Source organism: Aythya marila, assembly GCF_965140915.1.
Source record: "Aythya marila genome assembly, chromosome: 3".
Taxonomy (NCBI): domain Eukaryota; kingdom Metazoa; phylum Chordata; class Aves; order Anseriformes; family Anatidae; genus Aythya; species Aythya marila.
In genome coordinates this window covers 116189332-116201469 of record NC_139044.1, presented here as the reverse complement: position 1 = coordinate 116201469, position 12138 = coordinate 116189332, and the positions used below count along the sequence as shown (strand labels likewise).

At 49.2% G+C, this 12138-nt stretch overlaps 1 long non-coding RNA gene across 1 annotated transcript; it reads right to left on the bottom strand.

The window, feature by feature from the left end:
- Positions 1–4885: 4885 nt before the first annotated feature.
- Positions 4886–7591, bottom strand: LOC309876569. Its single transcript, XR_014317202.1, has 4 exons — positions 7519–7591; positions 6682–6768; positions 5135–5261; positions 4886–5011 (listed from the first exon to the last, which is right to left on the bottom strand). It is a non-coding gene; the product is annotated as an uncharacterized lncRNA (long non-coding RNA).
- Positions 7592–12138: the final 4547 nt, after the last annotated feature.

Below are 12138 nucleotides of genomic sequence, written 5' to 3'. Positions count from 1 at the left end.
CTGGGCTTCCTCCTGCTGCCGCCTCTGCCCTTGGCCAATCAGCCAGTGACCCATGGGCATGGTGGGGTTGCTCCTCGTCCCTCCTGGCTGCTGAGGTGCCTGCTGGGGCTGTTGCAATCGTCACCGTTATCCTCACGCAACACAGCTTGTGACACCCGGGGGCACAGCAGGCACGCAGCCTGCACTGCCTGGGCAGGAACCACCCGCCATGGGCACAGCAGATGGGCTGGGGGAGATCCCAGCAGCAAAGCATCCCTTAGAAGGATAAAATCTTTTTTTCTCCCTCTCGTCTCACTTTATTTAGTAATCAACTTGTGAGTGACATACTGAATCATGCATTTTATTTTTCTTTTCTCTATTGTTAACCTTACAGGAACAGTTTTGTGTTTGCCAGGCCAGGGTGTGACAAATAGGACTCTATCTGTCTGATGGCTGCTGTGATTAACAGGTTGTGAGTAGAGGAACAGCAATGGGTGAGTCCACAGCTCTCCCATGGAGCTGAGTTCCATGTTCCAAGAGGGCTGTCCCAGTGCTCTGATGTACAAATGCTTTGGGACTTTCATCCTGAAGAGATGAAGGGTTTCGAGGTTGGTTCCCAGCCTCGTCCTGCCCTGCCCTGCTCCCTGGCCCAGGACAGGGTTATCCTCTGCCCCACCAGCTCCCACAGGGACAGCCCCAAGGCAGTTCAGTTGCCACCCCCATGCCCCCCTTGAGATGAACCCTATGGGTCTGCCCCAAGGCTTGCCCACTGTGCTGCCCCACAGCCTGGCCCCAATCTCCTGAGTGACCCTCTGGCCTGGCCACCAGTCCTTATTTCCTCTGGGGCAGGATGATTTCCCCCTACCCCCCACAGCCTTGGTGGCACAAATCCAGGCTCCACAGCCAGGGACGGACCCAAGGCCACCTCAGCCCCCAGAGTGGCGTGTCCCTTGAAACAGCTTCACAAGAACAACGCAAAACAGCCACGAGGAAGAAGGGCAGGTCCCCCGCTATCCTTTTCCCCCCACTCATTCTTTTTGGGGCTTCAGATGCCCTGGGGGTGAGCAGCTCCGATGCAGTGGCGTTGTGCACCCAGGGAGGAATGAGATGGAGAAAAGAGACACAGCAGCACACCGCTCCCCGGGACACACAGACTCCTCAGCAGTGGGATTACAGACTACCACCTTTTATTGGGGGCAGAGAAGTGCTCGTGGGGCCATGGTCTGGCTGTCGAGGGTCACCGGTGCCTCCGGTGCGCTGCGAAGGCACAAGGTGGCTTCGAAGTGCCGCGTGGAGATGAGCGTGGGGAGCCCCAAGGGCCATCAGGGATACCATCGCCTGCAGGAGGAAAAGCCTGGCAGTGAGAATCCCAACTCTGTGGGGATTTCTCAAGGGAAATGCCCGTCTGCCTTTGGGGTTATTGCTGAACGGTGATCCTAGGGCTGGCGGCAGCAAGGGAAGGGCCCCCGCAGACTCCGTGGGTGGTGGCCAGGCTGTGCTGGTGGGAAGTGCTGGAGGACACCAGGTCTCTGCAGCCCCAGCAGCATCTCCCAGGCTTGGGGACCCATGCCCTTGGGCTGTGTATCCTCCCCTTTCTCCATCAGCATCACCTCTAACCCCAACTACCAACGGGCAGCCCTGACCTCACCTCCGGCAGCAGAAGTCCTCCTTGGAGCAGAGGCCAATGCGACCGATCCCTGGAGGACACGACCTGTGGGAGCAGAAGCCCCCACGCCGCTCACAGTCCTGGGGGGATCCTCGAGGAAAGGACAGCCCTACAGGGAGCAGGAAGAGAGCGTCTCAGCACAGTCCTGCTCCCTGCGTGTCCAACGTTTGCCCACCACATCTCTCTCCTGCCCTGAAGACCCAGGCAGAAGGAAATGGGGCGATGTTTCTGGAATTTGGATGGGAGACGCTTGCCACCATCCCACAGCAGCCTCGGGGAGAGGGTCTCCAACACGTGAGCTGGCTCCCTCCTGGCACGAGGGAGGGCATCACGGGGAGAAGCAGGAGCTGCTTCCTTTCTTCTCCTCTCCAGGAGTGCTGCTGTGCCCTGGGGGTGCGGAGAAGGTGGCAGAATCATCCCAGGGGTGTGAGAGCTTTGTTGCAAGGTCCCTGCTTCAGAACCTGCCACAGGAGCCTCCCCTTAAAGATCTGGGGTGTGAGGGACCCCAGCGGGGTTCTGCAGCAACAGGAGAAGACACACGATTCGTGATCATCAAATTCTCCGTTTTCCCCACAAAATACTTACAAAGGACAAATCCTCCCCGTCCCTTTTCATGCGTATCTTACCTGCTGCTGCCTGGAGCATCAGGAGGAGGACGGCGAGGAGGAGAGGCAGGATCCGCATGGCTGGGAGATGCCCCGAGGGTCACGGACCTGTGAGAAGAGGAAGCAGGGCAGAGAGGGAAAAGGAGAGCCCCTGCCCCGTGGGTCACACAGCACCTGCAAAGGGACAGGATCGAGGATCAGGGGCAGCCCACCCGGGAGGAGATGCTGCTGGGTGCTGGCTGGGGGAGCCTCCTCACCTCTCTGCTTCCAGCAGTTTGATCCCAGCTGGTCCCACCACGTGGCAAAGGCCAGCGGCTTCCTCAGCCTCCCCAGCAAAGCTTCTGCCACGCAAGCAGCGTCCCCTGGGACTGCTGACACCTCAGGCTGCCCAGCCAAGAAGCATTTTTTTTTCCTCTTCTCCCCCTGCCAGAGAGGACAAGAAATCGTTTTCCGCCTCTGACAGCTCTGAGGAGGATTCCCAGGCCTTCAGCCTCGGGGCTTGTGTCATCCCACCTTGTGAAAGAGGCGTTGGCTGCTGTGGTTTGCTGGACACGTCTTGGGACACACACACACACACACACACACACTGCGTCCCTGTTTGTTAGGCCCTGGCAAGCGATGTGCTTTCCCAACACAAAGGAGCTCTGTGTTCCCCTCCTCAAGTGAAGCGTGCTCTCGCCATGCTTCGCTTGAAAATTGCCTGGGAAGAGGCCGCGCGGGGTGACATCTCCGTCCAGCTGGCAGCCCTCTGAAAAGACAAGCTGTAATTGTGCCTCTGCCACGTCAGGCTTTGCCGGGTATCATCTGTTGCTGGTTCTCAGCAGATCGGGGGTGTACTTTTATAACCCTGTTTCAGCTTCATCAGTCGTGTATAGATGTGTGTGTGTAAATAAATATATGCGTAAAAATGTACTCAGACATAACGTATGTTCACCGAGTGGTTACATCCGCACACCTTGCATCCCAACCCCTCATCATATTTCTTTCCTCTTTCCTGCCTGAATTTCTCTCCCCACTGAGGGAAGCTGCACCAGGCATTTGGAGCTGTGTCTCCAGGGGGACACAGCCGTGCTGCTCAGGAGCAGGGCCCTTTCTGTTCTCTCCCTCACCCCAAAACTGAACTAGTGTGTGTGTTGAAGAGGAACAGCACTGGGATGTAGCTAATTACCATCTTAATGAAGCTCTTTAAGGAGCTGCCACGGGCAGATTTTCGTAGTGATGAAGCTGCTGGGCTGAGCTCCTCACCTCCTGCTCCTTACAGATCGTGTCCTCCTCGTGGTGATGTCCCAAATCATCCTGACAAATCCCACCTGAAAAAATCCTGCATCTCTCACGTGGTCCATAAAGAGATCTTTGTGTGCAGGGAGGGCTGCAGGGGCCCTGGGGTGAGCAGATCTCCTCTCCTGCACACCTTTGTGCCACGAACCATTGTGCCAAGAAGGACAAACCTTCTCCACAAAGCCCTCAGTCTTTGTGCAAAACATCTTGTGCCACTCACAGTTTGTGAAAGAAGCGCCCGGTTGTGCAAAGCTTCTTAGGACATCAACTGCAAATTGCTGGTTTGCTTCCACGCGGCAACTTCCTGAGGTCTCCATCCAGGGGAATCCCTGCAAGGTGGCCGTTGGCCCAGTTTCCTGCCCTGCACAAGGCTGTGGTTTCACTGGTGGCACTGAATCCCTTGCAGCAATAGCTGGTTTTGCAGGGAGGCCAGGCGCTCAGTCCTTTGTAGGCTCTTGGGTCGCTTCCCTTAATCCAGGAGCCGTGGAAGAGCTGGGGTTAGGGTTATTCTGGCACGGTGCTCATCGGCCTGGGCTCAACCCATGGCTCACCTGAGCAGTATTCAGGAGACAGCTTGAAGGTGCTGGTTGTGGACAGGCGTTTAGCTGAGGTTGCTTTGCTTTGGGGGCTGAAAGTGCTCTGCTGGGCCAGCTGGGCTCCAAACAGAAAGCTATTCACGGGCTGCAGCCTCTGAGTGCTGGGCTCAAGGCCAATTTATCTGCACAAGGATGCTGTTGACCGCGCAATGCCAAGTGTGGAGGAAGAGGAGCTCACAGAGCAACCTGCGCCTTCTAAGTTAGGGTTTGAGGTGGGACAGGAGAAGCCTCTTGCTTGAATAGCAGGGGTATTGGCCTTTCGTACGGGTTTTCTAATTGTTGAGCAATGTCATGGGTTTAATTCTGCTCACCTCCTGCATCTGACATGAATTTTGCAGATTGACTCCAAATTTATATATCCCAAAACAAGGTAAAGGGTAAAAACAGGTTTTGAATCTTAAAATGATTAAGGAGGTCACCTGCCTCCTTTTGTTCTCCTGTCTCCTCCTCAGCTCCCGTAACGACTGCTGTTCTCGGCTCTGAAAGCTGTGGGCTAGGAGGGGGAACCCCAAATTTTCAGAACAGAGGTGCTTGGAAGAATCACACTGGAGAAGTGACTCCTCATACTCCCTTTGGAAGTGATCACTGACTCCAGCTTTGATCCCAGCAGGAGGAAAAATTATTTTGGTAAACTAAACCTTCCTGGAAGGTGTAACCTGTTTTCATAATTCTTGCTCAAATTTCTAAAGATGAGTAATATTTCCAAAGAAACAAATAATAACAACACACCTGGCAGCCACACAATCGCCCTGAATGCTGCTTTTATTGAAAGAATGACCAATCTTTATTGAAAGAACAATCAGTACAATGGTGCCCTGAATCCAACGATGCAAGAAGAGATCATTCCCAGATCCCTGGAGATCCTGGGCAACTGGTCACACTACAACCTGCACAAAGGAAAGAATATTTCAAGGTTTTCAGGTCTGAATTGATGGGGAAAATCCCACCATACAGATGTTAAATGAAAATTTGGTAAGTCAGCTTTTTCCCCACTCAAGTCTTAATCTTACCATTTACAGCAAGAATGCCCAGCACGGCACAGCCCCAGATAAGCATTCCCACGAGGGCATTTCCCAGGGGTGCAGAAGGTCCCACGATAGCCACACCGCATAAGACGCGTTGGAGGACGGGGAAAGTCTGTACCATACAAAAAAAAAAAAAAAAAAAAAAAAAAAAAGAAGAAAAAAAGTGCCCAGAGTCCTAATGCAATGTCCAGAGGAGGGCTATGGGCAGCACAAGCAAACACATGCTTTAATTCCTTCTTCAAATACAAGAACTGTATCTCCAAGCCCAGGAAAGCCCTTAGAAACTCATATTTTAGGAACAGACAGCAGAGATGGGATAGAAAACATTTTTTAGGACTTCGTCACAATCAGAGACAGCTGCTCAGCTGGGAAGCTGCCACTTTTGGGGGCAGAATGATGAGGATTTATTTTTGTGTGCCTAGATTTCCACAGATTTGGCCTGTTATCCTTGCTCTAGGTTTCACTCAAGTCCAACATCAGGTCCTGATGTCTAGAGGTCCATATGGATGGCCACCATGTACAGCTAAACCCATCAGCACATGCAGAATGACCACTTCTATGCCAGGCATTGCCCGCTAGGTCTTGTGCCAAGCAGTGTAGCATTGCTCTTGTCCACGTGGTTACACTTTCTTCCCACATAAAATACAATATCCACGTTCGGACTGCTTTTGGGAATGGTTTGTACTATTCCCACAGCGGTGTCTGGGTTTTACCAGTGACAGTGTTGGTTGTCGGGGGTGAAAAATTACCCTGGGAGCAGACTACCAATTAATGCAGCGTGTTCCCTGGGCCTGCCTGGTCTTTTCCCATCCTTACACCCCAGAGAACATTTACCATCCTATTCCCACACTGATCAACCCCAAACCTCTACTGACACTTGTGCTTATAGAGCCCTGCACGGTAATTTTGCCATTTTCAGGGATACTGTTTATAAACAGCTCCTTTTGCTGGACAATAAGGTGAGTTTGGGGTTCCAGCACCCTGTGGGTCCCCCCAACAAGCCCTAATCCCTCCTAAAACCCTTGTGGTTGCACAGGATTCCCCACCAAGCAGAGGGTACCAACAGCATTTCGACCTTGAGTCCTGATTTTCTGCCTCCCCGACCCAAGTACAAGGTCCTCAAGCATATTTGGAAAACACGGGACTCAAATTATTATTTTTTTTCCATGTGGTTTAACAATATTTGATTAGGGGTGGTTTGTTGTAGGGTGAGCCAGAGACAATGAAAGTGCTCCAAGAGTTGGCAAGCTTTAATGGGGGAAATGGAGGCACTGAAGGGGAATCTGGGGGCTGCCCATCGTGCTTTCAACTCAGACTGGATTTTTGGAGGAGTAGCAAAGGCAATGAATGGCTGGTTGGAGTGCTTGCCTGCTAATTTCATGCATCAGCTGTAATCGGCCAGTGAGGTTTGATGATATGAGTGAAGTTACTTTGCAGGAGGCAGCTTGGCTGCTTCCCAAAAGGGACAGGAGACTTTTATGAGCCACCAGTGTCTGCTTCTGTATCACCCCTTGTTTTTATTTACACCTTACCTGCAGATGCATGAAATGCCATAAAGAGGAGTGCCAAGAGCAAGCAAAGGATTTTCATGGCAGAAGGCGGGTTGGGAGGTGCTGTCACTACAAAGAAATGACATCAAGACATTAATAAGAGTTTTGTCCCTCCACAGCATTTTGGGCTGAGTAGAACAATACAAAAATGCTCTTTGAGACCAAGAGTCATCTAGAACACACTTTTTTTATAACAACGTCTATGGTCTTAAGGGTTTCCTGGAGCACACACAGCATCATGGCACAGGAAGAAGCTTCTGTGCAGAAAAAAAATGGGATTTAAAATCCTCTTTTTAATTATTGTATTAATTAGCCAGTGTTTATCCTAGGTCGCTTGATACTGTGCAACTCATTGCAATAAATTCATTTTGCCTTACAGAAGTTAATTCAGAAAAGAAACTAAGACAATTTTAATGTATTTATACAAAGCAACACAAAGCATGATCTCAAGCTTTTCTGAAACAAAACAAAACAGAACAAAAAAGGCAGAGAAAGCTCCTTCACAGTTAGCTTAAAATCCAGCTTCTCCCCATTCTTTCTTAGAGGCTCTTGCTTTTCGTTCACCTCAAGAGCTACTTGATTTCCAACAAAATTTCATCTCAGATCTCTATCTGCAGCCAACAAAAACTCTTCTTTCTTATTGATATTTTAAATTTCTAGAACTGCTTGAGCTAGCACTGGATAGACCAGAGTCACTGCACAGGTAAGGTTATAACAGTGTAATGGAGCTATGCATGAAAGATGTGAAATCTCTACCAGTTTTCAGAAGGATAGAAGGTTAGAAGAGAGGCTGAATAACGAGAAGATTTTGGTCATTACCAGGTAAGAGGAGGCTCTAGGTTGGGCCAGTCCCGTGGATCGGTGTCAGCCACCCAGACACGTTAAGATGAAGGAGCAGAGCTTGGCTTTATGCGGTTTCTGGAGGCTGGTGAAGGATACTTGCTCTTCACAACCATCTGGGGGCCAATCAGAAGATCCCTACAGTTTTGGGGAGAATCAAGGCAGTCCAGCAAATCCTCTCTGTTAGCGTCCTCCTGTGAGGAACGGAGGTATTGCTTTCAAAATATCCCGGTATTGCCTTGAGAAATATACTGAGCTTCTTGCAAGCCACATTGGGCCACCTCCAGATCAGATATCTGGTGGGATTTAACCAGCACATGTCCACTCAGATGGCCACAGATCAGATGTCTTTCAAAGGTATGCCTTTCATTCACATCCCCATGACATGGAAGGAAATCATAATCCTGAAGCTATCCTAAAGCTGCTGTTTAGGTAGGCTTTGTGGTTAGTGTGAGCAATGCCATTTAGCATTACTCAATTTAACTGCTCGATGAGCACAGAAGTATATTCTACCTGACGATCATATCTTTGCTTACCTGCATCAGATTTAACCCCAGGTGAAAAGGCAGAGCACTTCTAATCTCAGCCTCCGCCGTGGAGTGACTTCAACTAAATTTCCTGCTCGGAATGATCCCTGACTCTGCCAGCTTTGAGACCGTATCTGGAAATTGCTGGAAGAATGCAAGAGCCAGATTTGTGCCCGGGGAGCTCTGAGGATTGCAGAGTAAAAATGTTTGTGCTCCAACGCCCAGGTCCTGCCCTGCTTGATTCACTGCCAGAGCTATATGGCAGGTATGTTAGGAGCCGATGGCTAAATAATGGTAAGGTGTTGGGCCTAAGCTTGCCTTTGCTCTTATAACCTAAAAAAAAAATAATAAAAAAAAATAGATTTCAATATATTGTCATCCAGCTATTTGAGGGATATGCAATGATTTCCAGCTCTAAGTATTAATTTTGCCTTCTGCAGCATTGTGCTTTGGGTTTTGATGGGGGCAGTCATGTGCATCGGAGTGCTATCAATGAACTGGCCAGTTAATTACTCTACCAAATAAATCCTGGCAAGAATTTCTCCCTAAATACCCACAACTCATTAATGAGGAAGCATGGACTCCATTTATGTCACTGCTTCCCGATGAGTTCTTTACAAAGGTAAAAAATAGGTCACCGCAGAAAGAAAAATAATAATCAGCTGGAATTAGGTTAAAAATAGCTGTGTTAAATGGGAAGTTAGCACTTCTGTGAAAATTCAGAAACGGGATTAATGAGCTGTTGTTAATATTACATCATTTCTGTTGTCAGAAGGGAAAATGTTGACAGGTTTGATTAACAGAAATTAAAAAGATCTGCAGTAAGGAAAGGTGGGGGGAAAAGTGAGGAAGTAAGCCAAAAATCTAATAGTTATGAGTAAAACAAGAAAAAAGGGAAAGCTTTGTTTGTTTTTGTTTGTTTGTTTGTTTTTGTTTTGTTTTGTTTTTATAACTTCTGCACCAAAATATTTTTAGTACTTATTACCTCTACTGTATGCAAGATATTTTAAGCCACCGGTTTGTGGCAAACATTACTTGAACCACCCCAACATGATGTTTTACATCTTTACTGATGTTGTTTTCCCCTCATGCTGGTTTTCCAGGACCTTCCTCTTTGGTATGAACCCAGGTCAACATAAAGAAGAAGCCAGCCCTGGCTGAAGTTGTCAGAGAGGGACAGAAATTCACATTTACCCTTCAGCAGCTTTTGCTGGTCTGCCTTCTCAAGAAAATACTTGAGCAGGAGTTGCTGTCTTCCATGTTTTAAGGACTAGAAGTAAGGATTGTCATGCATTATGATGCTCCCCATACCATACACCTGGAAGCATCTGCAAGGCTACACCAGTTTTCCTCAATTAATTTAGGGGTCCAGGCAATGCTGCCCATTTTCTGTGCTCGAGCAGGGTGGTGTCACCACAGAGGGCCAAAAGGAGGCTTCAGGTCCTGCTGCAACCCCAAATCTGTGCCCGATGTGGTGGTGCAAGTGACCTTCTCCGAGCTAGGAGACCTTGGAGGCCAGCTCTGAGGCAGACACAGAGGTTGTGCAACCCCCTGCTGGAGGACAGGAAAAATCCATCCCTGCTGTTACAGCACAGCCTCCTGGGCCTCTGCGATATCGCCAGAGCTGAGGAGAAAAGAGTCTGCCTCAAAACACCTGCGGCGGATTCTCCTGTAGGAAATCCTGTAGGAAAATCTGGTCGCATTTGCTCTTTTAGCCATAGATTAGGCTCTGAGAGTGACGAGTCCTTGTGGTAACACTCAGCTCTCATGCTGGGCCTGGCGCGTCTCACAGGGGCAAAAGTCCTGCAGGGCAAGGCCAAACCTGGCCTTCTGCTAACTCTTTGGTGCACATCCCCTAGAGAAACAGAGAAACTCCTTCCAGCTTTCGTCCTGCACAACTAAAAAGGGGTGTGGGGGTCACAGAGGCTGTGCCTGCCTCTCCCAGTGCACCCCTTGGGCTTCCAGGCCTCAGCACCTCATGGAGTAGGCTCTGCTCCGGGACACAGAGACAGCATGTGTCAAATATGAACACTGAGTGGTCTCAACACCCAGTGAGAGACACCAGAGAGCAACCGAATTCACTAAATGCTCGATGAATGGAGTGGTGAAAGGATTTCAGCCTGCCAGCAAAAGCCAAAGGCCTTGGAGGCCTTCAGCAGACACAGCTGGCAGAGGCTGAGGGACATGAGAGCAATCCCACAGCGACACCCTCCATGGCTTCCTCCTTCCCGTGCATTTACAGAAATTTCTACTATTCCTTTGGGTATCTGTTGTAAAGGGATCTCTGCTTTCTTTTCTAGCCCTCGTTGACTCCTATCAGAACCTGACCTGCCCCGCTGTATGGGAGCTGCTGTTCTCTGTCAGCCGTCTGTTCACCACAGCTCTTCCCTGTGAGAGCCTCCCCTGAGCTGCCTTTCATGCCCTGCAGGGATTTTTTCTTAGACCTCTTTGTTTTCTTTTCGAGTCAAAGCAAATATTTTGCTGAGATTTCTAGCACAGCCTTTTTAACAGCTTACAGGCTGCCTGCAGGCTTCTTGCTCCCCCGGGTTGCTCCTTTTGGTGCTTTTCTCTATTCATTTTTGCTTTTTTTGAGATTGAATATTTGCATGTTAAATGTATTTGGTCCCACAACACGGATAAAACCAATTGTACTGTGGTAATTTTTGCAGAGCATCTCTCCTCCAAGTAACTTTTGAATTAGGCCCTTTGCACCACTCATGACCAAATCCAGAAGAAACTTTTCTTGTGGGTACCAGGACCAGTTTTTTCAAGAATCAGCCTTTTCCTAATATCATCCAGAACCACCCCTCACAACAGCTCTGCTGCACCATCTGGAGGAAAGGGTCTACGTTCAGAAGATGTGACCTGCTCTTTGGGCCCATCAGGGAGGGCCTATTGCTTAAACCCATCTCCAAGGTGTTGACAGACACTTGCAGCTCGGGTGTGTAGCAAAACATGGGTTGAAACAAGTACACAGACAGGGCTCAACACGTCAGGGCCATCCAGGTCCATGTGACATCTCATCGGTAGGCAAGCCAAGACTCCCTTTGCCTCTGCCTCCCAATTTCTTATGCATGGGGACAGTGCTAAATGGTGTATGGGGTTGCACAGGTGGCTTTGATGCTCCCCGTTGCCCTCATTCACTGGCTGAGTGATGCCTTCAACCCTCCCATCTTGTTAAGCTTCATATTATTACCCCCTTCAAACAATGAAGGTATTTCCAGTTCAGTACAACCCCAAATCTTACATTATCCTTCTTTCCAATGGAGGGAAGCTTACCGAAAAAGAGGTTTTCCGTATCTGCCCTATTGTAACCACAAGAAAGCAATTCAGATTTCTGGGATGTGGTCAGCGATTTTGCTCTACACAAAAGGATTTGGTGTCTCCATTTGTTGGTCACAATTAAGAATGATTTTGTATGCTCCTTTCTTAATAGTGCCTGCAGTTATTTTGGAAGGGGATAAACAATGTAGGACATCTCAAGATCTTCCTCCTCCTCCTGGCAGGAGACCAGGAGACAATGACTTTGCTGACACGTCCCCAGTTCATGCCCTGGTTTCTTCATCTGTGCAAGACGAGTGGAGATTTTTGCATTCTCTTTAAAGCACTTGACTTCAATGATTATACAACCCCTACGGAGTCTCAACTACCATTATTCCTGAAAGGCAGCCCCGTGAGAGAATCACTGCAACTTTTTGGCATTCCACCAAATACCAGCTTTTTTTTTTTTTTTTTGCCATTGTTATTTCTTCTTCCTGAACTGAAGTAGCTAAAATTAACCCAGGTGGAAGAGCACGGCTTAATCACAACAGCAGGTACCTTGTGTTTGCTCAGCTACCTCCTACGGCCAGTGCAAGCCCCAGTTCACGAGCACAAAGGACTTTCAAATCGCTAGATGGAAGGAGCGATTAAGGTTCAAATACCACCTTTGGGCTTGGGGAGCTCAGTTGTTATTAATGATTACTCCTTTGGTGGTGGCAACGTGCTGTGCAATAACATCAGCTGCAGCGCGGAGGCAGGACTTGGCTGTGCCTGGAGAAGCTGCTACTCCAAAAACCAGTACAGATGGCTA